Below are 27,412 nucleotides of genomic sequence, written 5' to 3'. Positions count from 1 at the left end.
CATACTAATCAGTCTGTCAAATGTTGAAGACAAACAGAAAATCCTAAAAGTGGCAAGAGAAAAACAGTCTACTACATGCAAGAGAAATCAGATAAGACTGACTTCAGACTACCCAACTAGCACCCTGGAGGTGAGACAGCAGTGGTATGATATATTCAAGATCCTGAAATTCTCTTCAAGCCAAGAATTCTGTACCCAGTCAAACTGTCCTTCAAAATTGAAGGAGAAATTAAAGTTTTCACAGATGAAGAAGTCTTGAAATAATTTGTCAATAAGAGACTGGCCCTAAAACAAATACTAAAAGGAGTTTTGCCACCTGAAAAAAAAAAAAGACATGAAACGGATGTCTGCAAAAGGGCACAGAGTTGAAGAGTACACTAAGGGTAATTTAAATAATACAAAGATAAAGAGGGAAAAGAATATACACATCTGAGAAATAAAATGAAAAAGATAAGATGGTGGAATCAAGATGTGGCTTTTCAGTAATAACTTTGAATGCTAATGGACTAAACTTACCAATTTAAAGATACAGATTGGCAGAATGGATTAATAAACACAATCCAGCTATATGCTGCTTACAAGAGACTCATCAAAGACTCAAGGATACAAATAGATTGAAAGCGAGAAGATGGAAAAAGATTTTCCACACAAGTTGTAAACAAAAGAAAGCAGGAGTAGCTATACTAATATCAGATGAAATAGACTTTAAATGTAAAGACATCATAAGAGACAAAGAAGGACACAATATACTAATTAAAGGGTCAATTCACCCAGAAGATATAAAAATCATAAATGTTTATGCTCCCAATCAAGGAGTTCCAAAGTACATGAGACAGACATTGGCAAAACTGAAGAGAGTGATAGATATTTCAACAAATAATAATAGAAAACTTCAATACACCAGTCTCCTCTATAGATGGAAAAACCAGACAACAAATCAACAAGGAAACAGAGAAGTTAAATAACTTGATAAATGAATTAGACTTGGCAGACATCTGTAGGTCACTGCAAACCAAAACACAAGGTTAAACATTCTTCTCTAGTACTCATGGAACATTCCCCAGCATTGGTCATATGCTGGAGCACAAAACAGGTCTTTATGAATTTTAAAATATTGAAATTATTCAAAGCACTTTCTCTATTCACAATGGGATAAAGCTGGATCTCAATAACCACCAAAAAATGAGAGCATACACAAATATATGGAGATGAAATAACACACTCTTTTGTTTTGTTTTGTTTTGTTTTTTATTAATTAAAAAAATAACTAACACAACATTTAGAAATCATTCCATTCTACATATGCAATCAGTAATTCTTAATATCATCACATAGATGTATGATCATCATTTCTTAGTACATTTGCATCGATTTAGGAAAAGAACTAGCAAAACAACAGAAAAAGATATAGAATGATAATATAGAGAAAGAATGAAAATAATAATAAAAATAAAAAATACATAAAAAAGAAAAAAGGAAAAAGAAAAAAACAAAAAACACAAACAAACAAACAAAAAAAAAAACTATAGCTCAGATGCAGCTTCATTCAGTGTTTTAACATAATTACATTACAATTAGGTAGTACTGTGCTGTCCATTTTTGAGTTTTTGTATCTAGTCCTGTTGCACAGTCTGTATCCCTTCAGCTCCAATTACGCATTATCTTACCCTGTTTCTAACTCCTGCTGGTCTCTGTTACCAATGACATATTCCAAGTTTATTCTCTAATGTTGGTTCACATCAGTGGGACCATACAGCGTTTGTCCTTTAGTTTTTGGCTAGATTCATTCAGCATAATGTTCTCTAGGTCCATCCATGTTATTACATGCTTCATAAGTTTATCCTGTCTTAAAGCTGCATAATATTCCATCGTATGTATATACCAGAGTTTATTTACCACTCGTCTGTTGATGGACATTTTGGCTGTTTCCATCTCTTTGCAATTGTAAATAATGCTGCTATAAACATTGGTGTGCAAATGTCCGTTTGTGTCTTTGCCCTTAATTCCTTTGAGTAGATACCTAGCAATGGTATTGCTGGGTCATATGGTAATTCTATATTCAGCTTTTGAGGAACCGCCAAACTGTCTTCCACAGTGGTTGCACCATTTGACATTCCCACCAACAGTGGATAAGTGTGCCTCTTTCTCCACATCCTCTCCAGCACTTGTCATTTTCTGTTTTATTGATAATGGCCATTCTGGTGGGTGTGAGATGATATCTCATTGTGGTTTTGATTTGCATTTCTCTAATGGCCAGGGACATTGAGCATCTCTTCATGTGCCTTTTGGCCATTTGTACTTCCTCTTCTGAGAGGTGTCTGTTCAAGTCTTTTTCCCATTTTGTAATTGGGTTGGCTGTCTTTTTGTTGTTGAGTTGAACAATCGCTTTACAAATTCTGGATACTAGACCTTTATCTGATATGTTGTTTCCAAATATTGTCTCCCATTGTGTAGGCCGTCTTTCTACTCTCTTGATGAAGTTATTTGATGCACAAAAGTGTTTAATTTTGAGGAGCTCCCATTTATTTCTTTCTTTCTTCAGTGCTCTTGCTTTAGGTTTAAGGTCCATAAAACCCCCTCCAATTGTAAGTTTCATAAGATATCTCCCTACACTTTCCTCTAACTGTTTTATGGGCTTAGACCTAATGTTTAGATCTTTGATCCATTTTGAGTTAACTTTTGTATACGGTGTGAGATATGGGTCCTCTTTCATTCTTTTGCATATGGATATCCAGTTCTCTAGGCACCATTTATTGAAGAGACTGTTCTGTCCCAGGTGAGTTGGCTTGACTGCCTTATGGAAGATCAAATGTCCATAGATGAGAGGGTCTATATCTGAGCACTCTATTCAATTCCATTGGTCGATATATCTATCTTTATGCCAATACCATGCTGTTTTGACCAATGTGGCTTCATAATATGCCTTAAAGTCCGGCAGCGTGAGACCTCCAGCTTCGTTTTTCTTCCTCAAGATACTTTTAGCAATTCAGGGCACCCTGCCCTTCCAGATAAATTTGCTTATTGGTTTTTCTATTTCTGAAAAATAAGTTGTTGGGATTTTGATTGGTATTGCATTGAATCTGTAAATCAATTTAGGTAGGATTGACATCTTAACTATATTTAGTCTTCCAATCCATGAACACAGTATGCCCTTCCATCTATTTAGGTCTTCTGTGATTTCTTTTAGCAGTTTTTTGTACTTTTCTTTGTATAAGTTTTTTGTCTCTTTAGTTAAATTTATTCCTAGGTATTTTATTCTTTTAGTTGCAATTGTAAATGAGATTCCTTTCTTGATTTCCCCCTCAGTTTATTCATTGCTAGTGTATAGAAATGCTACAGATTTTTGAATGTTGATCTTGTAACCTACTACTTTGCTGTACTCATTTATTAGCTCTAGTAGTTTCGTTGTGGATTTTTCAGGGTTTTCGACGTATAGTATCATATCGTCTGCAAACAGTGATAATTTTACTTCTTCCTTTCCAATTTTGATGCCTTGTATTTCTTTTTCTTGTCTAATTGCTCTGGCTAGAACCTCCAACACGATGTTGAATAATAGTGGTGATAATGGACATCCTTGTCTTGTTCCTGATCTTAGGGGGAAAGTTTTCAATTTTTCCCCATTGAGGATGATATTAGCTGTGGGTTTTTCATATATTCCCTCTATCATTTTAAGGAGGTTCCCTTGTATTCCTATCTTTTGAAGTGTTTTCAACAGGAAAGGATGTTGAATCTTGTCAAATGCCTTCTCTGCATCAATTGAGATGATCATGTGATTTTTCTGCTTTGATTTGTTGATATGGTGTATTACATTAATTGATTTTCTTATGTTGAACCATCCTTGCATACCTGGGATGAATCCTACTTGGTCATGATGTATAATTCTTTTAATGTGTTGTTGGATATGATTTGCTAGAATTTTGTTGAGGATTTTTGCATCTATATTCATTAGAGAGATTGGCCTGTAGTTTTCTTTTTTTGTAATATCTTTGCCTGGTTTTTGTATGAGGGTGATGTTGGCTTCATAGAATGAATTAGGTAGCTTTCCCTCCACTTCAATTTTTTTGAAGAGTTTGAGGAGAGTTGGTACTAATTCTTTCTGGAATGTTTGGTAGAATTCACATGTGAAGCCATCTGGTTCTGGACTTCTCTTTTTGGGAAGTTTTTGAATGACTGATTCAATTTCTTTGCTTGTGATTGGTTTGTTGAGGTCATCTATTTCTTCTTGAGTCAAAGTTGGCTGTTCATGCCTTTCCAGGAACCCATCCATTTCATCTAAATTGTTGTATTTATTAGCGTAAAGTTGTTCATAGTATCCTGTTATTACCTCCTTTATTTCTGTGAGGTCAGTAGTTATGTCTCCTCTTCCATTTCTGATCTTATTTATTTGCATCCTCTCTCTTCTTCCTTTTGTCAGTCTTGCTAATGGTCCATCAATCTTATTGATTTTCTCATAGAACCAACTTCTGGTCTTATTGATTTTCTCTATTGTTTTCATGTTCTCAATTTCATTTATTTCTGCTCTAATCTTTATTATTTCTTTCCTTTTGCTTGCATTGGGATTAGTTTGCTGTTCTTTCTCCAGTTATTCCAAGTGGACAGTTAATTCCTGCATTTTTGCCTTTTCTTCTTTTCTGATATAGGCATTTAGGGCAATAAATTTCCCTCTTAGCACTGCCTTTGCTGCGTCCCATAGGTTTTGATATGTTGTGCTTTCGTTTTCATTTGCCTCAAGATATTTATTAATTTCTCTTGCAATTTCTTCCTTGACACACTCATTGTTTAAGAGTGTGTTGTTGTTGAGCCTCCACGTATTTGTGAATTTTCTGGCACTCCGCCTATTATTGATTTCCAACTTCATTCCTTTATGATCCGAGAAAGTGTTGTGTATGATTTCAATCTTTTTAAATTTGTTAAGACTTGCTTTGTGACCCAGCATATGGTCTATCTTTGAGAATGATCCATGAGCACTTGAGAATAAGGTGCATCCTGCTGTTGTGGGGTGTAATGTCCTATAAATATCTGTTAAGTCTTGCTCATTTATTGTAATATTCAAATTCTCTATTTCTTTATTGATCCTCTGTCTAGATGTTCTGTCCATTGATGAGAGTGGTGAATTGAAGTCTCCAACTATTATGGTATATGTGTCTATTTCCCTTTTCAGTGATTGCAGTGTATTCCTCACGTATTTTGGGGTATTTTGGTTTGGTGCATAAATACTTATGATTGTTATGTCTTCTTGTTTAATTGTTCCTTTTATTAGTAGATAGTGTCCTTCTTTGTCTCTTTTAACTGTTTTACATTTGAAGTCTAATTTGTTGGATATTAGTATAGCTACTCCTGCTCTTTTCTGGTTGTTATTTGGATGAAATATCTTTTCCCAACTTTTCACTTTCAACCTATGTTTATCTTTGGGTCTAAGATGTATTTCCTGTAGACAGCATGTAGAAGGATCCTGTTTTTTAATCCATTCTTCCAGTCTATGTCTTTTGATTGGGGAATTCAGTTCATTAACATTTAGTGTTATTACTGTTTGGATATATTTTCTTCTACCATTTTGCCTTTTGTATTATATAGATCATATCTGATTTTCTTCTTTCTACACTCTTCTCCATACCTCTCTCTTCTGTCTTTTCGTATCTGACTCTAGTGCTCCCTTTAGTATTTCTTGCAGAGCTGGTCTCTTGATCACAAATTCTCTCAGTGACTTTTTGTCTGAGAATGTTTTAATTTCTCCCTCATTTTTGAAGGACAATTTTCCTGGATATAGGAGTCTTGGTTGGCAGTTTTTCTCTTTTAGTAATTTAAATATATCATCCCACTCTCTTCTAGCTTCCATGGTTTCTGCTGAGAAATCTACACATAGTCTTATTGGGTTTCCCTTGTATGTGATGGATTGTTTTTCTCTTGTTGCTTTCAAGATCCTTTCTTTCTCTTTGACCTCTGACATTCTAACTAGTAAGTGTCTTGGAGAACGCCTATTTGGGTCTATTCTCTTTGGGGTGTGCTGCACTTCTTGGATCTGTAATTTTAGGTCTTTCATAAGAGTTGGGAAATTTTCAGTGATAATTTTTTCCATTAGTTTTTCTCCTCCTTTTCCCTTCTCTTCTCCTTCTGGGACACCCACAACATGCATATTTGTGCGCTTCATATTGTCCTTGAGTTCCCTGATCCCCTGCTCAATTTTTTCCATTCTTTTCCCTATAGTTTCTGTTTCTTTTTGGAATTCAGATGTTCCATCCTCCAGTTCACTAATTCTAGCCTCTCTCTCTTTAAATCTACCATTGTAGGTATCCATTGATTTTTCATCTTTTCCATTTGTCCTTCAATCCCATAAGTTCTGTGATTTGTTTTTTCAGACTTTCTATTTCTTCTTTTTGTTCAGCCCATGTCTTCTTCATGTCCTTCCGCAATTTATTGATTTGGTTTTTGAAGAGCTTTTCCATTTCTGTTCGTATATTCAGAATTAGTTGTCTCAGCTCCTGTATCTCATTTGAACTATTGGTTTGTTCCTTTGACTAGGCCATATCTTCAATTTTCCTGGCGTGATCCGTTATTTTTTGCTGGCGTCTGGGCATTTAATCAGATTTCCCTGGGTGTGGGACCCAACAGGTTGAAAGATTTTCCTGTGAAATCTCTGGGCTCTGTTTTTCTTATCCTGCCCAGTATGTGGCACTCATCTGTCTGCGGGTCCCACCAGTAAATGATGCTGTTGCTCCTTTAATTTTGGAAGACTCTCGCTGTGGGGGGAGGGTCACCAGCCAAAGCGGCTTGGGGAAGTGCTGATCCAAATCTCCCAGCCAGCCCGGGAATCCACGCGTGGGAGGTTCGCCGGCCGCCACGGCTTGGGGAAGTACCGATCCAAATCTCCCAGCTGGCCTGGGAAGGAAGGTGGTAGTGGCGCCGGCCACCACAGCTTGGGGGAGTGCCGATCCAAGTCTCCCAGCCGGCCCGGGACACCAAGCATGGGGGGGGGTGCCGACCACCGTTGCTTGGGGGAGTGCCGATCCAAAGTTCCCAGCTGGACCGGGAAGCCACGTGTGTGGAAGGGACCCCGGTCGCCGGCCTCCGTGGCTTGGGGGACCTCCGATCCAAATCTCCCAGCTGGCCCAGGAAGGGAGGAGGGAGGGGCTCCGGCCGCCAGCCGCCACAGCCCGGGGAAGTGAGCGCCCCTCAGGGATCTCACCACAGCGGATTCTCCCAGCCGGTTCAGCTGTTCCAGAATGGGGTACGCTGTCTTTTTGGTCTCTGTCATGGCTCTGGGAGCTGTTCTGTACCGTTTCTGTTTCTTTAGTAGCTGTTCTGGAGGAGGAACTAAGACCCGCACATCTTACTAAGCCGCCATCTTCTCCGGAAGTCACTACATTCAATTTTTTAATCTTCAAATAGTTGTGTATTCATCAACCATGATTAGTTTTAGAATATCTGCATCACTGCCATGCTGGAGACCTGGGTCCAATTCCTGGTGCCTGCTTGAGGCCTCACTTGAATCATCTTGCAGGAGATCCCACTAGTGCGATATGCACGTGGCCCAAGTACTCCACGAGCTATGGGTGCCTCCTCCGTCTAACACACTCTTAAACAACCAGTGGGCCAAGAAAGAAATTGCTAGAGAAATCAGTAGCTCTGGAGAGGAATGAAAATGAAAATACAACTTTTATGGGATGCAGCAAAGGCTGTGCTGAGAGGGAAATGCATTGCCCTAAATATCTATATTAAGAAACAAGAAAGAGCAAAAATCGAGGACTTAACAGCACACTTGGAGGAACTTCAGAAAGCACAAGCAAATAGGAGAAGTGAAATAACAAAGATTAAAGCAGAGATAAATGCATGGGAGAATGAAAGAACAATAGAAAAAAAATGAATAAAACCAAAAGTTGGTTCTTTGTGAAAATCAATAAAATGATGGGCCACTAGCAAGACTGACAAAGAAAAAAAAGAAAGAGGATGCCAATAAACAAAATCAGAAATGAGAAGGGATACATTACCACAGACCCTGAAGAAACAAAAGAAATCATAAGAGGATACTATGAACAACTATACACCAACAAACTAGACAACTTAGATGAAATGGACAAATTCCTGGAGTGAAACAAGTGACACTGACTCAGGAAGAAATAAAAGATTTCAAAGAACCAATCACAAATAAAGAGATTCAGTCAGTTGTCAAAAATCTTCCTACAAAGAAAAGCCCAGGGCCAGATGGCTTCCCTGGGGAATTTTATCAAACATTCCAGAAAGAACTAAAAACAATCCTGCTCAAATTTTTCCAAAAAATTGAGGAAAAATGTATTCTACCTAATTCATTTTATGAAGCTAATATCATTTTAATACCAAAACTGGGTATTTGCTATAAGATGCTATAAGAAAGGAAAACTATAGGCCAATCTCTCTAATGAGCATAGATGCAAAAATCCTCAGTAAAATATTAGCTAATCAAATCCAATAGCACATTAAAAGAATTATACACCATGACCAAGTGGGGTTTATATCAAGAATGCAAGAATGGTTCAACACAGGAAAATCAATTAATGTGATACACCACATTAACAAATCAAAAGGGGAAATCACATGATTATCTCAATTGATGCTAAAAAAGCATTCAAAAAAATTCAGCATCCTTTTCTGATAAAACAGATAGGAATCAAAGGTAACTACCTCAATATGATAAAGGGAATATATGAAAAACTGATAACCAGCATCTTACTAAATGGAGAGAGACTGAAAGTCTTCCCCCTAAGATTGGGTGCAAGACAAGGAGGCCCACTGTCACCACTATTATTCAACATTGTGCTAGAAGTTCTTGCTAGAACAATCAGGCAGGACAAAGAAATGAAAGGCATCCAAATTGGAAAGGAAGAAGTAAAACTCTCATTATTTGCAGATGATATGATACTATACTTGGAAGATCCTGAGAAATCTACAGTGAAGTTACTCGAGCTAATAAACAAATTCAGCAAGGTGGCAGGATATAAAATTAATGTGCAAAAATCAGTAACATTTCTATACACAAGCAATGATCTAGCTGAGGAGTCAATTAAGGAAAAAATTCCATTCAAAATAGCAACTAAAAAAATCAAATACTTAAGAATTAACTTAACAAGGGATGTAAAAGACTTGTATACAGAAAACATATAACATTGCTAAAAGAAATCAAAGGAGACCTAAATAGGTGGAAAGACATTCCCTGCACATGGAGAGGAAGGCTAAATATACTTACTATGTCAATTCTCCCCAAATTAATCTACAATTCAACACAGTACCAATCAAAATTCCAACAACCTACTTTGAAAATTTGAAAAAGATAACTACCAAATTCATCTGGAAGGGAGAGAGATTCCAAATGGCTAAAAGCATTCCAAAAAAAAGCAGAACGATGTGAGAGGATTAATGCTCCCTGACTTTAGAACCTATTATAAAGTCACAGTGATCAAAACAGCATGGTACTGGCACAAAGACAGAAGCATTGACCAATGAAGTCAAATTGAGAATACAGAAATGAACCACCAAATCTATGGCCAACTGATTTTGACAAGGCCTTCAAATCCTCTGAAATGGGACAAAATAATCTTTTCAATAATTAGGCATGGAAGAACTGGATATCAATAGCCAAGAGAATGAAAGAGGACCCTTATCTTATACCCTACACAAAAATTAACTCAAACACATAAGAACTACTCCCATAAAGCTTCTAGAAGAAAATGTAGGGAAACATCTCCAAGACCTAGTAATAGGAGGTAGCTTCCTAAACTTTACACCCAAAGCACAAGCAACAAAAGAAAAAATAGAAAAATGGGAACTCCTTGAAATTAAATGCTTCTGTATATCAAAACACTTTGTCAAAAAGGTGAAGAGGCAGCCAACTCAATAGGAGAAAATATTTGGAAATCACATATCAGACAAAGGTTTGATTTTCTGTCTATGCAAAGAAATCATACAACCTAACAACAAAAGAACAAATAATCCAATTATAAAATGGGCTTAAGATATGAATACACATTTTTCTGAAGAGCCCTACAGATGGCTCAGAAGCACATGAAGAGATGTTCATTTTTATTGGCTATAAGGGAAATGCAGATCAAGACTGCAATGAGATACCACCTTATACCTATAAGAATGACTGCTATTAAACAAGAAGAAACTATAAATGTTGGAGAGGATGTGGAGAAACTGGGACACTTATGCACTGCTGGTGGGAATGTATAATGGTGCAGCCACTATGGAAAACTGTTTGGTGGTTCCTTAGGAAACTAAATATCGAGTTGCCCTATGACCCAGCAATAGTACTCTTGGAATATATCCAGAAAAGCTGAAAGCAATGACACAAGCAGGCATTTTCACACTGATATTCATAGCAGCATTATTCACAATCACCAAAAGATGGAAACAAACCAAATGCCCATCAACAGATGAGTGGATCAACAAAATTCTACATATGGAAGAATATTATGCTGCAGGAAGACAAAATGACATCCTGAAGCACATGACAAGATGGATGAGACTTGGGGACATAATGCTGAGTGAAATTAGCCAGAAACTAACGGACAGATACTATACCATTCCAGTTTTATGACCAGCATAAAGGTATAATCAGAGGCTTATTATACAGAATATAGGGGACGTAGACATACATAGAAGCTAGAGATGGATGAACCATTAGCTAATGAGGTTGAACTCCAATCGAAGGGAATAGATAGGACCAAAGATTATTCTCTAGTGAGTTTGGAAGTAGTATTACCATATTAAAGATGAACAAGATTGAAAGGGGTTGTATAGACCTACGTGCCCCACTGACTCACACTACAATTATGAATGAGTTCTTCTAAGAATTACTTCAAAATATTATTTTTGTATAAAGAGTGTTTAAGTCCAGGTTACAAGGGGAAAACTGTTATTGCATGCTATGAGCTATGGTCAAAAGGAAACCATCAGCACTACCACATCAACAGCAGAAGTAAATAATGGGGAGAGGGAGGTTTAGATTTCCTGTTTGGTGAAGGTATGTTTATTGGTTTTCTGTCTCTTGGGAACAATGAAATTATCTAAAATTGAGAATGTTGATGGACTGTGGACTTTGGGCCCTCTACATGATGCCCAATGAATGCAGGTGTCTGAAGGATGCACTGCTGGAGAAGTAGATTGGTGAACGATGGTGTATACTTATGAATGAAGGTTGTGCTGCTGCAAAAAGGGACAATGTTGTGAGGCATGCAACTATGTGAATGAACATGTGGGACATTTGGTGAGATGAAATAAGCCAGGAACAAAAAAAAAATAACATTTAGAAAACGCTTGTAAGAAAACAGGGGCCTAGATTGTAAGCTTTTAGAGCAGACACATAAAGTCCAGACTGGTGATTATTATTTCTGGATTTTGAGAGGCTGTTTATATATATCACCTGATATTTAAAGATAAGAACTAAGCCAAACAGGTTGGGGTTAAAGTTATTCAGAACCTAGGGGTAAGGAAGACAGTGTCTATATTTTAGAACTACACATACTCTTTGAGACCAACGGAAGAAAGATTTATTTGATCTGGAACTGAAATTTTTTGTAGTGCATAATCTAATTCAACCTATCTGTATAATACATTTGAACAACTGAATCACAAGAAGCACAGAATAAGAAAGAGATCTTTTAATCCTGTACAGATTATTGTACTGCCTGGAAACATCCTGAAGTGTATTAAGCAGATAATAAAAAAGAATTGGCAAAGCCCCCTGAGGGCAGGGAGAAAGACTGTGGAACTATTAAACCTTACCATCAGGGAATCCCCTGATACTGTGTCAAACCTTACAGATACCCAAGTCAATAGGTCATGCCCTCAATCATGAGAATTACTCTTGTGAAGCTATTATAGGTAGCATAGAAGCTTAAGCCACCTATAGGCATACCTAAGAGTTAGTTCTGGAGGACCTCTGTTGTTGCTCAGATGTGGCCTCAGTTTCTCTAAGCCCAACTCTCAGGTGAAATCATTGCCCTCTCACCTATCTGAGACATGACACCCAAGAGTGAAAGTCTCCTTGGTGATGTGGGAGAGGACTCCCAGGGATGAATCCAGACCTGGCACCATGGGATCAACTGTTCCATCCTGACCAAAAGGGGGGAAACAAGTATAATTAATAAAGTACCAGGGGCAGAGAGAGTTCAAATGGAGTCGAGAGGCTACTCTGGAGGTTGCAATTATGCAAGTTTCAGGTAGACTGTGCTACCTGTCATACGCTACCAACCCCCAACCAGGACCATTCCAGCCAATCCTAAAGAACACCTCGGACAATATATAAGATTCCACAAGAGTTTCAGGCACTAGAGTAACTTTCCAGAAACCTACAACCTCCAGATGGGTCCCTGCTCCAGATAAGCCCTGAAACCTAGCCCAGCCTCTCCAGAACTTCACATAGCTCCATCTCCCTACCTCATGTTAGTTACAGACCCTTCCAATAACAAGTTTAGAATTGCCATTGCCCAAACAACCCCAGAGAGAGGGATGGAAAGATTAAAGGTGATGATAGAGTTATACATAGAAGATAGGACTTAACAAATGAATATGAATGCTGAATCATTAAACTGATATCTCTTTTAGTCTCCAGTATTTTAGAGCACCTAGAAGTAAAAACCTAAAATTGTGAAATTGTAACCCATGTCAAAGTCCGAAATATGTTCTATAACTAATTATGGTGATGTGCTTTGAAAGTTTTAGCTTTTTTGTATATATGTTATTGTTCACAAAAAAGAAAGAAAAAAGTCTATCGTGATGATAAAAAAGTATTTAAGCCCTCTAGCCTCCTATATTGTGGAGCAGGTAGAAGGAAAACTGTGAGAGGATTGTATGGTGGCCCATGACAAACTCTGGGATCTGTCCTGTAACCACTTTTTTTTTAAGAGTGCTTTGAAAACCATTGCCTTTTCATTTCTTTGCTTTGTATATATGTTATACTATACAGTAAAAAGTTTAAAAAAATCAAAACAATCAAAATAAAAATTCGCAAGAATGTTCCTGAGGTTAAAATATGTCAGGTGATGGGAGAGAGTTTGAATAGTAAGCAATGGGGTTGTGCCGGGAGCTTGAGAATTTGTCCTTGGGAAACTGAACACAAAAGCGTAGGGTTTAGTCAGGGAGGTCAGGGTATGTGGCTCTAGCAAAGAGACCCTGGGAAGAGCATTACTCAGGATCCCAGAAACTCACTTGTCACAAGAAAACTCCCTGCCACCTGAACCCAAAGTCTTCCTTGGGCTCACCTCAGCAACACTCGGTCTCTTGCTTGCTGACAGCCCAGCAGGAGGGACAGGCACCTATGTCATATGGCATTGCTCTCACCATGTGTAGTAGCCAGCTTCCAAAATGGCCCTTTAAAGTCTCCCCTCCTGATAATCACTGCCTTGGGTAGTTTTCTCCTATATTGACCAGTGTTGGTCAATGTGGCCAATAGCATCAGACATGATGGTGTGTAAATTCGAAGAGTAAGTGGTGAAAGACTACAGCTTCTTTCTTGTTCTCCGTCTCATCACTGGCTCTGGAGAAAACCAGGTGTTATATCATGAGGGCGCTCAAGCAGTCCACGGATAGGGCCATGTGGAAGCAACAGGTATCTTCAGTTAATAGCCATGAGAAATCGAAACCTGACAATAACCACCTGAGTGATCTTGGAAATAGCTCTTCTCCCAGCAACAGTTGATTGTAACCTTGCAATAGACTGAGCCAGAACCCCCCAGCTAAGTGACTCCAAGATCCCTGACCCTCAGAAACTATGAAACAATAAATGTTTGTTGTTTTAAGCTGCTAACTTTGGGGTTATTTTTTATGCCACAATAGGTCACTGTTTTAGTTTGCTAGCTGCCAGAAAGCAATATACCAGATACAGAATGGCTTTTAAAAGAGGGAATTTAATAAGTTGCTGGTTTACAGTTCTAAGGCTGTGAAATTGTCCAAATTAAAGTAAGTCTATAGAAATGTCCAATCCAAGGTGTCCAGGGAAAACATACCTTGAGTCAAGGAGCCCGAAGACATTCAGCAATTCTCCCTCAGCTGGAAGGGCACATGGCAAACATGGCAGCATCTGCTAGCTCCCTCTCCAGGCCTCTTGCTTCATGAAACTCCCTGGGAGGTGTTTTCCTTCTTCATCCTCAAAGGTTGCTGGCTGGTGGACTCTGTGGCCCTCTCCTCCTTCTGTCGTGGTTCTGCATCTCTCTCCTTATTCTCAAAAAGAACTTTCTCTGAAATGTCTCCTCTTTTGTACGATTCCAGTAAACTTATCAAGACCCACATAGAATGGGTGGAGACACTTGTCCATGTAATCGAGTCTCATACCCACAATTGATTGTGTCATATCTCCGTGAAGATATCCTAATCAAGTTTCCAACCTATAGTACTGAATAGGGATTAGAAGAAACTATTGCTCTATCAAGATTGATTAGGATTAGAGCATGGTTTTTCTAGGGTACATAAACCCTTTCAAACCAGCACAGTAACTAATACATCACACATTTTAGCCCATGTGGGAAACCTCAATTTTCTTTTTATTTCTAGAATATACAAAAACTCAAGAAACAAGAGATAGGTTGCTGGGCACAGGAGGGTGACGGTGAAAACTTCCCCGACTCCTGAACATGGAGTTGAGGGAGCAGATCAAAGTTCAGAATCTCTGCAGAACCTCTTCTCTTCATTCATGTGTTTAGAGCCACATTTGCTGCCACATGGAACTTTTCCTCCCCAGTCTCCCATCCCTCTTCCCTCCCACACATTCTCCACACTTGTTGTCTGCTACACACCACTAACCAAGTCACCTCCCTTCCATCGTTAAAATTTTTCAACAGTTGTCACAATAGTTACAATAATCTTCCCATCTTTTTACATAATAACGTTTAAACTCCTTGCCATGATGATTAGAGCCCACCCATCCTGCAACTGTCAACATTTCTTTCCAGTTGTATTTCCCAGATTCCCCTGACAGGGAGTGGAAAAAGTTGAAAGAGTGGATGTAGTTGTTTCATTTTTATTTCAACTCAATTGCAAGGCAAGTCCTAAGGAGAGAGGTAGATTTCTCACTTTGATGTCAGCCCAGAGGGAAGAGGACAAGTCAGGGCTTGATCGAAGCAGGCGTCGATAGGCCTGGCCATCTGATCTGGAGTGAAAGAAGGAACTTATAGGGAAGGTGGAGGGTGTCCCCACAGTGGAATCTTGTCTCCTGAAGAACACATACGTCTCTCTGAGGACTCCAGCCAGCAGCCAGGGCTGGCAGCTATCACAGAGCATGTGAGAGCTCAATCAGTCTGGCATGCATTCCAGACAGCCAGCAATCTAAGCAGAGCCCACGGTGCTGAGGATCTGGGCAAACAGAGACACTGTCATTTCCTGGGCAACCCAACTAACTGTAGAGCTTGCTATGAACCAGCTGGCTCAGGGCTGGCCTGGAGGCCCCAGTGGGTGGGGAGAGGTTGAGCCTGCAACAAGAAGCTCAAGTTCTGCTCTTCCAGAAGCTGAAGCTTGCTTAAATTTTGCCTTAAGGGAAGTTAAATCCTGTTGGAAATAGCATCCAATCCTTTCAGCCATGAGTTCTTTTATCAAGGGGTTACAAACACAGTTACATGAGGGACCCCCATAAGTTCAGTCAAAGGAGGAAGCTCTGGCCAGCAAGTGAGGAAGTCTCTGTCACCAGTAAAGCCTAGAACTGTTAGGATCCTAGTCACTTTCATTTATTGTTCTTGTCTTCTTTCTCTTTTGTCTTTCTTCACCATTTTCTTCCTTTCTTGTTATTATAGTTTCCTTCCCCATTTATTCATCGATCTTCCCTCCTCCTCCCTTCATCTTTCTCCCTCCCCCACTTTCACACTCCTATTTCAGCCTTTCACTTCCCCATTACTCTTTCACCCCTCCTTTCACTCCCTCCCACCCCAACCATGACATTGTTGCTGCCATAGTTTCCAGACCGTACCTAAGACAGAGTCAGGAATGAAGCGCTTCTGTCCTTTTCCAAGAAAGTGAATGCACACCCAACAGCCTATTCTCTCAGGCCAATGGATTCTTCCTGCACTAGGCAACACCTTCAAGAGAACGTCTTTGGTCTCACACAGAAGTTAAACTGGTTTAGAACATAGACGATATTATATTTATCTTTGTCCTAACTAGATTAGTATAATTTACATGTTGCTATATGGAGTCCTTGGAACTCACTATTGTTCAAAGAAGGTGATTTAAAATCTTTAATCAGATTTTCTGTGTTGATGCATGTAGAACTGGGTGGTTCATTCTACCTACCTGTATTTCACTGGACATTTGAACCACACTATATTCGTTCATTCCATTCCTGAGGAGTGCTCCATTTGTTTCCACCATTTGGCTTTACAAACAGTGCTGAATGAAAATGCTTGTACCTAGACATACCAGAGGTTCTCTAGGGAAGAAGTGAAATTGTTGGGTTAAAGGATATGCTATTTTCCTTGTTTGTTGAAGATGACTGTATAATGATATAGCTTGTACAATGTGACTGTGTAACTGCAAAAACCTTGTGCCTGATGCTCCTTTTATCTAGAGCATAGACAGATGAGTAAAAAATTGATTTTAGAAATAAATAACAAGAGGGACAAAGGTTGAAGTAAATTGGGTAGATTGAAATACAGCGAGAGGGAGGGGAAAAGGGTATGGTATATGTGAGTTCTTTCTTTTTTCTTTCATTTTCTGGAGTGATACAGATGTTCGAAAAAATGATCATGGTGATGACTACACAACTATGTGGTGATATTGTAAGACATTAATTGTACACCATGTATGGAATTTTCATATGTAAAGAATGTCTGTTTGTTTATATGTTAAGATTTACCAATAAAAATATTTTTAAAAGGATATGCCATTTTCAACTTTATTAGGAATTGTCAGATTGTTCTCTAAATTGCTTGTACCAGTTTGCACTGCCACCAGCAGTGTATGAAGGTTCATCTTTTCTAAATCTACACCAAATTTATCAGTTACTAATGTTTAACAATTCTTTAAATAGGAAATAAAACCTCATTGTTTTAAATTATATTCCCTTGCTTACTAGAGAAGATAAGAGCTCTTTTCTCTCTTACTTTCTTTCCTGTCTTCCCCCTTTCCTTCCTTCTTCCCTTCCATCCTTCCTTCCTTTATTCCTTCTTTAGATTTTTCCTTCCCTTCTCTCTCTCCCTCTCCTTCTCCCTCCCCATCCCTCTCATTTCTTGGATTTCTTCCTCTGTGAATTGTCTGTTCTTCTGTTCAGATACTTTGATTATTTTTTTCTTCTGCTGGAGTTGTTTATCTTTTTCTTATTTTCTTCTAAAAGTTTCAATTTTTTTTCTTTCCACATTTAAAGTTGTTTCTTCTTGAGTTTATTTTTGGAAGAGATGTAAAACTAGTACATGATTTTACTTTTTTTTTCTATATTGTTAGTCTGTTATCTTAGCAAGATTTATTGAATAGTCCATTCTTTTACCATCAATGTTGAATGACATTCACCATGTGTCTGGCTGAGCTTAATGTGTAGCTCTCTTTCTAAGCTCTCTTTTCTATAGTGTTGCTCTATTTGACAAACCCCATGCCAATCTCACAATTTCTTGATTCTTGTATCTTCTTGAGATTTGCTCTTGATATTTGTTCTTCTCTTTTAAACTTATCCTATCCTCCTACTTTTCCCTCAGAATTTTAGGATAAACACACTGAGTTTCATACATACCTTGTTGCAATTTTTATTGGAATCTCGTTGCTTATAAAATAATTTTGAAAAAATAACCATTCTTATAATATTGACTCTTCCAATATGTGTACATTTTATATCTCATCGTTAACTTAGATCTTCTAACTCTGTCAGTCATGTTTTGTTACTTCTCTAACATTTTTGTACAACTTTTATTAGATTTATTTATAGGAACTTCATGACTTTTTCTCTATAATAATGGTGATTTTTAAAAATTTTCTTCTAATTATTTATTGCTATGTATGAATATATGATTGATGTTGAATATTATCCTATGTCCAGTAACTTGCAAACTTTCTTGTTCAAATAATTTCTCTGTGGATTCTCCTAGATTTTCTATGCAGACAAACATATCTTCCATGCATAATGTTACTTTCAGTTCTTCATTTTTTAAATTAATTTCTTCTCCTGCTTTCATACTAGATGGTTGGTGAAAAATAACTGAATATCATCAATTTTATATGCTTCAATCTAATATTATGCTGCCTCAAACTTCCAGTACAATAATGATTAGAAATAATGATAAAGGGCATTCTTTTTTTACTGCTAACTTTTAAGGTAATGTGTCTAGTATTTCACCATTAGGCGTTATAGATGCTGTAGGTATTTAGCAAAAACCATTTTTAGTTAGGGAATATTTTTTCCATTTTTTGTGTTAAAAACTTTCAGTTATGGATTTTTCAATTAAAACTACTCCTAGATTCCTGGGAGAAAACTACGTAGTAAAAATACATTTAGAAATACCCTCCCTCTGTCTCTCTCTGTTTCTATTACACACATACACACACATAGTTTGCCAATATTTTCTTTAGGATTTTTCTCTGATCATAAGTAAAATTGATTAACCTATAATTTTCTTTATCATGTTTCCTTTGGCCTGATATTGGAATCAAGGTATTAGTGTACTAGAAAAGCTAGAAGGAAATGCCTGAAACTATTGAATTGTAATCTAGTAGACTTGATTCTTGAAGTTGATTCTATAATTATATAGCTTTTATGGTATAATTGCGCGATTGTGAAAACTTTATAACTGGAATTCCCTTTGTCCAGTATATGAACAGGTGAGTAAGAAAATAAAGCTCAAAAAACAAATAAATAATAGGGAGGATAAGGGAGATGGGATATTAGGGTGTTCTTTTATATTTTTATTCTTGTTTTTATTTTTTGGAGTAATGAAAATGTTCAAAAATTGATCATGGTGGAGATATAAGGGTAGTTCAGTGGTAGAATTCTCTTCTGCCATGCCAGAGACCCAGGTTTAATTCACAGTCCATGCACCTCCCCCACACCCCACCCCCAAAAAAAAGCAAACAAAAATTCAACAAATGGTGCTACAATAACAGAATACTCACATGGAAACAGAATGAAGCGTGACCTCCTCCCCCATGCAGCATGCACAAAAACAGTGATCATGGTGATGAATGCATAGCAATATGCTGATATTGGGAACCACTGATTGTACACTTTGGATGATTATATGACATATGGATATATCACAATAAAATTGCATAAAAATAACCTCATAAAATTAATTGGATGTTTTCCTTCTTTTTTAATTTCTAAAAAAATTATTTGTATAAAGTAAAGATTATCTATTCCTCAGAGGTTTAGAAGATGTCCCTAAATAGCCTGTATCTAGTTTGAGTTAAAGGCAATCAGGTAAATTTGTATTTACTGATTCAGTTCTTTTTACAGGAATTTTCTATCTCTATGTGAATGCTGTGACGTGGGGGTCACATTTCTTGTTTTTGCAGCACCATTTGTTGATTTTTTTGGGGGGAGGCGTGGAATGCATGGCCTAGGAATTGAACCTCAGTCTCCCACATGCCAAGCAAGAATTCTACCACTGAACTGCCCCTGTACTCCCAGGAATTGCCTATTTCTTTATGTCATGCTTCTGCATTATAGTATTCTATAATTTGTTCTCTTTCATCACAACTTTCAAATTTATCAGCATAAATTCAATTCCTCTCACATCAAGTTTTAAAAGTCCTGTTCCTTTTAGCTTGAGCCCCTAAACAAACCAACACTAAAAATTAGAAACACAACTCTGGGGGGTACAGGTTCATGGTCACAGATTATCATGGGTAATATTTTCCACTCTGAGCCCAGGCAGAGACCGACAAGCTTTCTTGTCATTTGCCTGTATCTATGTCAGGTCATATTTTTTCAAGGCCATTATTTCATGGTTCTCCCTCCCAGTCCTCCTGCCTTCACTATTTTATACAGTGGTCTCAGTTCCAGCTCTCTGCCTTAAGCAATATCCAGGTTCATTTTCACTCCACATGTAAGTGCTAAAATCCACACTCCTAGTTTGCTAAAATTGACGATCTCTACAAGCCAATAAAACCACTGAAGGACTAGCTATCACCCTTACCAATCTGTCTCCAGAAACCTTTTCATTTCTAACATGTATCAATTATCCTTTCTTTCTTGCAACTCAACTGTGTTTAAAACATGTTGATGCATTTCATAAAGAATTCTAGTTCTATGACAGTGGCAGGGTTCTCCATATGCAGTGAGGAGGTCCATGGGAAAAGGAAAACTAGATTGAGTTCCATGACAGCAGAGTGCTACAATCTGAGTAAATGGAGCCAAGGACGAATTAAAATCCTTGGAATATGCATGGAATCTTCATGGGGAATAAACATTTTAGCTGAGACTTGGTGGACATGAAGAATTTAGTTATGAAAAGCTGGAAAGGAAGAAGGAGGTATGCATAATTGTAAACAGATCTTCACAAGGTCAATTTAAGGCAACTCAAAATGGTAGCTCTTTGAAGGAAAAAACTTCAGAAAAAAAGCTCAAAAAAATGGAGTGGACACACATGAGGTGAATGAGAAATAAGTAATGAATGAATAAAAGGGCTTCATGGTCAAGAGCTCCCAAATAAAACAAGACTATTTGTTCAGCTGTATTCAAGCTTTGAGAACATAACCTCAGACGAGCCATTCCCAGAAAGCCTGGCCCTAAACAGCCACTGCTTTGAGTCTGTGTAATCAGTGCTATAAGAAGTTGATGGTGAGGTGGCTGGATCTTAGCTGGAAACTGGCCACTTCAGAGTAATTGAGGAATAAGACATCCTCAAACAGAAAACTAATGTCTGAGAAATGATGAGTGCACATGTGAGATAAAGCCAGAGTGAAATTCACCCCTCTCCTAAATGGCATCAACACTGGCTAAACTTCCTTCCACTCTAAGCACAAATTCAAGACTACTTACCACTTTGCAAAACAGACCAGAGGCTTCATTATTCATGAAGTGGATAAAACCTTTTGATTGGAACATGGTTTTTTTAGTTGGAAAATGTACCTTTTATAGCTGGTGTAAAAGCTGGGAATAGAGTGGCAAAAGGGTTGCGGGTGGCTGGGGCAGTGTCTCCCCACTTGTGTCTGGAAAGGAAAACCTTCAAATACAGACTGAAATTTTTTGTTGGGGATGTGCGTGCTTTCTTGCTTTGGTCCAAATTGAAAGTGGACAATCAAATATTTTGTGAGCTAACATACCTTTTTTGAAAAAGCAATATTATTTGGTGATTCTAGAAAGATGACAGAATCTGGGCCTATTCATACTAAACAAATACTGTTTAACACCAAGCCCTTTTGAACATTTACATCCAGAGATGAAGATCTCAATTATGTTATTGCCAAAAAAGCCAGTTAATCACTAAGATCTGAACAAGTTGGGTAACTATTGAAAAATCTCTTACTTTCCCTCTGCTTTGCATATAAAAATAGCTGTGAAGTTTACCGAAGAAAGGTGACTTGTCTGTATTTAGCTCTGGACTTTCCAGTTGCCTCAGCAATAGAACACTCAAGGGAAGATGTTAGATTAAGAAATTCTATCGCAGTGAAATATTTCTCCATCACTGTGATAAAATGTCTAGATTCAAATGTGGAATTTTCTTTTTTTCTAAATTTCCTACTTCTCCTATTGAATTTTTCTGGAGATCAGAGTTCTTTCAAAATCAGTTTCAGTCAGTAAAATGAGTGAGCATTTGGTAGTAGGGATGCAGTTTTTTGTTCTACATTTTCTCCCAGGGAAAGAAGAAATGTGCATGATCAAGGGAAGAATGAAGAAGTGCTGAATTAAGACACTGTAAGAGGGTATAAAAAAGAAGTTAAAAGATCTGGATTTTAGAATTCTGCAAATGACTTGCTATATAATTAGTAAGTTAATTAACCTTTTAGGCCTCAAAAGCCTTTGCTATAAAGTGGAGACAGTAATATCATTTTGCTTCATATTGTTTTGCTCAGCGTGGTGTTTAGGACCATATGAAATAACACTCATGAAAATGCAAATGAAAGATAATCACTTTAAAGAGAATGCGGCTAGGAACTCCCTCCCCAAAGCCTCTTAGTGGTGCATCCCTTCATCTTAACTAATATTTGGGGAGCCCTCATTCTGTGCAAAGTATGATGCTGGGCACCAGAGATAAAGATGACTCTATTGTCAGTTCCTTGAAGACATTCCTTACCTTTGAGGAATGATCAGCTTTGCAATGGACTCAAGCATATGTATAAATACAGAAAGTTGAAAGAGTGAAGTGCCTTAGCAGAGGGAGAGTTAAAATACCACAAGAATTCACTGGAATAAGAGGTTCCTTCCAGCTCACCATTTTCCAAAACAATTTCTATCACATTCCAGGCCTATGGCTGTTATGCTCAAGAAAAGCAATGTGAAATAAATTTGGAGAACGCTATCAGGATTTCTTGGAGCTTTAAATATGTAATCAAAAATGTCCAGAGGGGTATAAGGCATCCCCTGTTTTTGAAATATTTTGTGTATGAAACCCATTTTTATTGATGATTAATGTCACATCACCCAAGGATTCATTATTGCAGAGGACACTTTGTGAGAAGTTGTTGATGCAACCTATTATTTTGATAATATGCAAAATGGGTGATAAGGAAGGTTCTGGTGGGAGATGAGGATCAGAAAGGATGTCCTGAGAAGATGTCCTGGGTGGAAGGAAAGGAAAGGCTTTGCTCAGGACGTGATGTTAGGGGAAGGCAACCAAACAGACAAGATACCTACCAGGGATGTGTATCAGGAAATGCAAATGGCTACTTCAGCTGGAGAATAATAGATGCAAGTGCCCAATTCAGCTTGAGCTGATGGGTGGGCAAGCCAAAAGAAAGTAAATTTAAAGGGTCAAGGTTTTATTTTCCAGATTATGGAGAGAATACAATGGTTAGTAAAAATAGAAAATTGCTCAGATTGCTTTGTAAATCTACAATGAGCACTCAAGCATGTAGATCCTGATCTTCTTGGTCAAATCCTTCTGTCATCTTTAGACATGCTGTGCTGGTTTGAAACTGTTACATGCTCCAGAAAAGCCATGTGCTTTTAATCCTATTCCAATCTTGTGGGGCAGACCTACTGCTTGGGTAGGACCTTTTGACAACGTTGTTTCGACGGAGGTGTGACCACACAATTGTGGTGGGATCTCTTGATTAGATGGAGATGTGACCCCACCCCTTTAAAGTAGTTCTTAGTGCTTTTTACTGGAGCCCTGAATGAAGAGAATAAAAGGCAGAAAACATAGGGGTGCAAGGGTAGTTCAGTGGTAGGATTCTCACCTGCCATGTGGAAGGCGTGGGTTCAATTTCCAGCCCATGCACTTCCAAAAACAAACAACAAAAATTCAACAAATGGTGATGCATTAATAGGATATTCGCATGGAAAAAAATGTGACCCCCATCACACAGCATACAAAAAAAAAAAAAGGCAGAAAACATAGAAAGAGCTCAGACCCACACAGGGAACAAAGAGATGAAACCAGATACAGTCATTTGAAGATTTGAAGCTAAGAAATGAAATCCAGAGTTTGCCCCGGAGAAGCTAATAAAAGACCCTTAGATGCTTAGAGAGGGAAAGCAAATGGAATCAGAAGCTGAAAGCAATGAACCAGAAACAAGGACAGCAGATGCCAGCCAGGTGCTTTTCCAACTAACATATACTGGCTGCCTTTCCTCTGAAAAGGTTTCTTTTGTTGTTGCCTTGATTTGGACATTTTCATGGCCTTAGAACTGTAAGCTTGTAACTTAATAAGTCCCCTTTATGAAAGCCAATCCATTTCTACTATATTGCATTCTAGCAGCATTAGCAAACCGAAACACATGCCTGAGGAAAGTAGGAAACTTCCCTGGCCAACATTCTCTTCACCTAAGAGCTAATTAAATCCCCTAACAAAAGGTAAACAATAATCAACAAACTACAGATTATCTAAATGTCCTCTTTTACCTTCTTTAGCCCAAATTGTTAAATGAACAGGGTCACATATAATCTCGCATAGAGGCAACCTCAAATCCCAATACTGGACAAAAGCTTCTTCACTAAGGCTGAGTAAATTGATGAAAAATATTCACTAGATATCTGAAAATCTTCAGTATATTTTTAAAAAGGATCCACACATTTTTCTATCTCCTCAAACCCCCCATACATTTTTTTCTTTTTACCCTCAACTCATGGCATTGCAACTTGTTTCATGGTGAAAACAGAAGCAGTTAGGACAGAAAATCTTCAAGTGCTTGTCACCAAAACTACTGGGTCATTCCAGTCAGCTAACATATACAATAATACTGCACATTCTTTTTAAAACAAAATCCCTCCACAATCCACATTCTCCAGATACCACCCCCATTTTTATGTTTATCTTTAAAGCAAACCCCTCTAAAGAGTTAACTGTATTTGTTTCTGATGGCTTTCTCCCCCAATTCTTCTTAAACTTACATCAATCACTCCTTTTCCCCATTATTCCAATAAAACATCTCTTTTCTTTCTTACCAATCTAAGGTCAACTCTCAATCTTTGTTTTACTTGCTGTCTTAGTTTTTCATGGATGCCATAAAAATGTACTGCAAATTAGTGACTTGAAACAATAGATGTTTGTCATATCACAGTTTCGGAGGCCAGAAATCTGAAATCAAGGTGGTGGAAGCCCCATGCTCCCTCCAAAACCTGTGGGAGAGAATACTTCCCTGCCCCTCCTAGCTTCTGGTGGTTTTCCAGCAAGTCTTGGTTTTCTAAGTTCTTATGAGCAGTATCCTATATGATCACTTGAATTATGGTGTTTGGTGGTGTTTTTCATGTCTTCTGTATGCTTTTGATTTTTTCTCTAGCTGTCCTATCAGTTACTGAGAATAGTAATACAATTATTCATTTGTCTATATCTCCCTCTTTGTCAGATTTTGCTTCATGCATTTGGATGCTCTGTTATCGGATCTAAATGCATTTATATTTTCCTGATTAATTGGTGTGCTTGTTTGAAACTTTTGTGTACTCCATGCTCTTTAATTCTTATTCAATATTGTTGGGTGGGACCTTTTTGATTAAGTTGTTTCCATAGAGGTGCGATCCACTCAGATGTGAATGGGAACTTTTGATTAGATGGTTTCTGTGGAGATGTTAATCAACCCATTCAAGGTGGGTCTTAATCTGCTTACTGGAGTCCTTTAAAAGGGAACCATTTTGGAAAAAGCTTCAGAGTTGATATAGACAAAAGACATTTGGAAATGCAGAAAGAAAATGCCCCCAGGGAAGCCTATTAAAATGAAAAGTCAGGAGAAAGCTAACAGATGTCTCTTTGTGCCTTCCCAGATGACAGAGAAACCCTGAACATCATCAGCCCTTTCTTCAACCAAGATATCTTTCTCTGGATGGCTTAATGTGGGCATTTTTATAACCTTAAAACTTAATAAATTCCCTTTATAAAAACCAAACCATTTCTGGTGTATTGCATTTCTGGCAGTATTAAAAAAATAAAACAATTGGCTCTTTCATAATAATGAAATATCCATCTTAATCTCTGGTAATCCTCCTCATTGTGAAAACTGTTCTTTCTGATATTAGTATAATCAATCCACTTGTGATGGTTAAGTTCATGTGTCAACTTGGTTTGCAAGCACTGATCTGATTGTTACTTTGAGGCTATTTCATGGATGTAAATAATCAGTAAATTGATTGCATCTATGTCTGATTACATTTCCAATCAACTAAGGGATTGTCTTCATCAGTGAAGAGTCTTATCTGATCCATTGAAGACCTTAAAAGAATTGATGATGTCAGCAGTCAGAAGGAATAGAAATAGAAATTTCTGTTTCTACTTCAGCCAGCCAGCTTCTCCCTGAGAATTCATCTTAAACCTTCATCAGAATTCCCAGCTTCTGGCCTGCCCAAAGGAATTTAGACTTTTCCATCCACTCAGTGGTGTGACCCAATTCCTATAATAAATTTCATAATATTTGCTTTATTATATATCCTTTCAGTCTGTTTCTCTGGAGAACCCTGACTAATACAGGTTGGTACAAAGAATGGGTCCTGAGAAACAGAATCTTAAGGATGAGATTTCTGAGTTGGTTCTGGGGTTGGGGGAATTGGTTTTCTAATCTGATTAGATTCAAAGGCACTAATGGCTGTATTTCCAATTACCAAGATGGCACTGATCTAGTCCATGGCATGAATTGGCAACAAAGATAGGCAAAATATAACTATTAGATACTGCTACTCAAATGTTTATAATTTATAAGATTCTGGGAGAGAGTGTATTTGACACCTTAACAGAGTAGTTTTGTGAAGTTAAAAGACATAATGATATTGTCTGGTTGTTCCTAAAATATGCTGGATGAGTTAAAAGGATATTAAAAGAATGAGTTCAAGCCATCAAACTCTTAGCTTATGCACCACATGAAGGGAACAAAAGTTTTTTATGTGTGCACACATGAAAAAAAATTAAGACTTCTGAAAACGAGACCCAGAGTCTCATTGTGCACATGGCTGAATTACAAAATAAGTTGAATCCCCAACCTCGTAGGTTATCTGAAATTAAAGTAAGGGCATCGATTGGAAAGAAATGTGATCCCAAAGATTGGAATGGGGGCATATTGGTTGATAATGATGATGGTAAGGACATTGAAACACTAGATTTTGATCATTCTTTGCCAGATTAACCTGTAATGGTCTTCCCTGAGGAATCAGCCATTGAACCTCCAGTCTACCATAAGAAATGAGTCATCCAGTCTCTAACTAAAGAGATCCACCCTGCTGTACCTGATAAACTCATAACTGCCTCATTGAAGAAGCAACCCTCACTCTTATACCTTAAGAGATTAATCCTGTTTCACTAGATGAAGCCTCAATGGAATTCCCTGAAGTAGTTGGCTTGCAAGACACTACTAATTCTTCTCATGACCTATCTCCACCACCCCTCTTTTCTTTCAGAATTTTAACTAGACTGAAGTCTCAACAGGCCCTAAAAGATGAGGTACAAAGTGTGACCCATTTGAAGGTATGATACACTCCAAAAGAACTGCATGATTTTTCCAATTTATATGGACGAAAAATTTAGAAATTGTGCGGGAAAGGATATTAAGGGAGTGGGATAATGATGGAAGGAACATAAACTTGGATCAGGCTGAACTTATAGATATGGGCCCATTAAGCAGATATTGTGGATTCAGTGGGGTATGTCAAGGGATTAAAAAGGGTTCTGTTTGTTGAAGTAGTTGACTGAAGCATGAATCAAAAGGTAGCCTACTTTCCCTGAGGATGAAATTCCAGAACTGCTCTGGTATAATGTAGATGAAGTAATCAAAAGGCTTAGAGAGAGTGGAATGTTTAAGTGGATTTATCATGTAAAACCTACTCACCCAGCCCAGTCCTTTTACCAGGACTGTGAGGAATAAATTTGTGAGAGCAGCATCACTCAAG

At 37.9% G+C, this 27,412-nt stretch overlaps 1 long non-coding RNA gene across 1 annotated transcript in view; it reads left to right on the top strand.

The window, feature by feature from the left end:
* LOC143653026 (uncharacterized) overlaps window positions 1-26,991 on the top strand; it is a 76,605-nt gene extending 49,614 nt beyond the window's left edge. The window contains exon 3 of the long non-coding RNA XR_013161031.1: window positions 26,924-26,991. This is a non-coding gene — a long non-coding RNA (uncharacterized LOC143653026). The remainder of the gene's footprint in view (window positions 1-26,923) is intronic.
* Window positions 26,992-27,412: the final 421 nt, after the last annotated feature.

This window comes from Tamandua tetradactyla, chromosome 13 (genome assembly GCF_023851605.1).
Source record: "Tamandua tetradactyla isolate mTamTet1 chromosome 13, mTamTet1.pri, whole genome shotgun sequence".
In the NCBI taxonomy this organism is placed as follows: Eukaryota; Metazoa; Chordata; class Mammalia; order Pilosa; family Myrmecophagidae; genus Tamandua; species Tamandua tetradactyla.
This window is presented reverse-complemented; position numbering and strand designations above follow the sequence as displayed.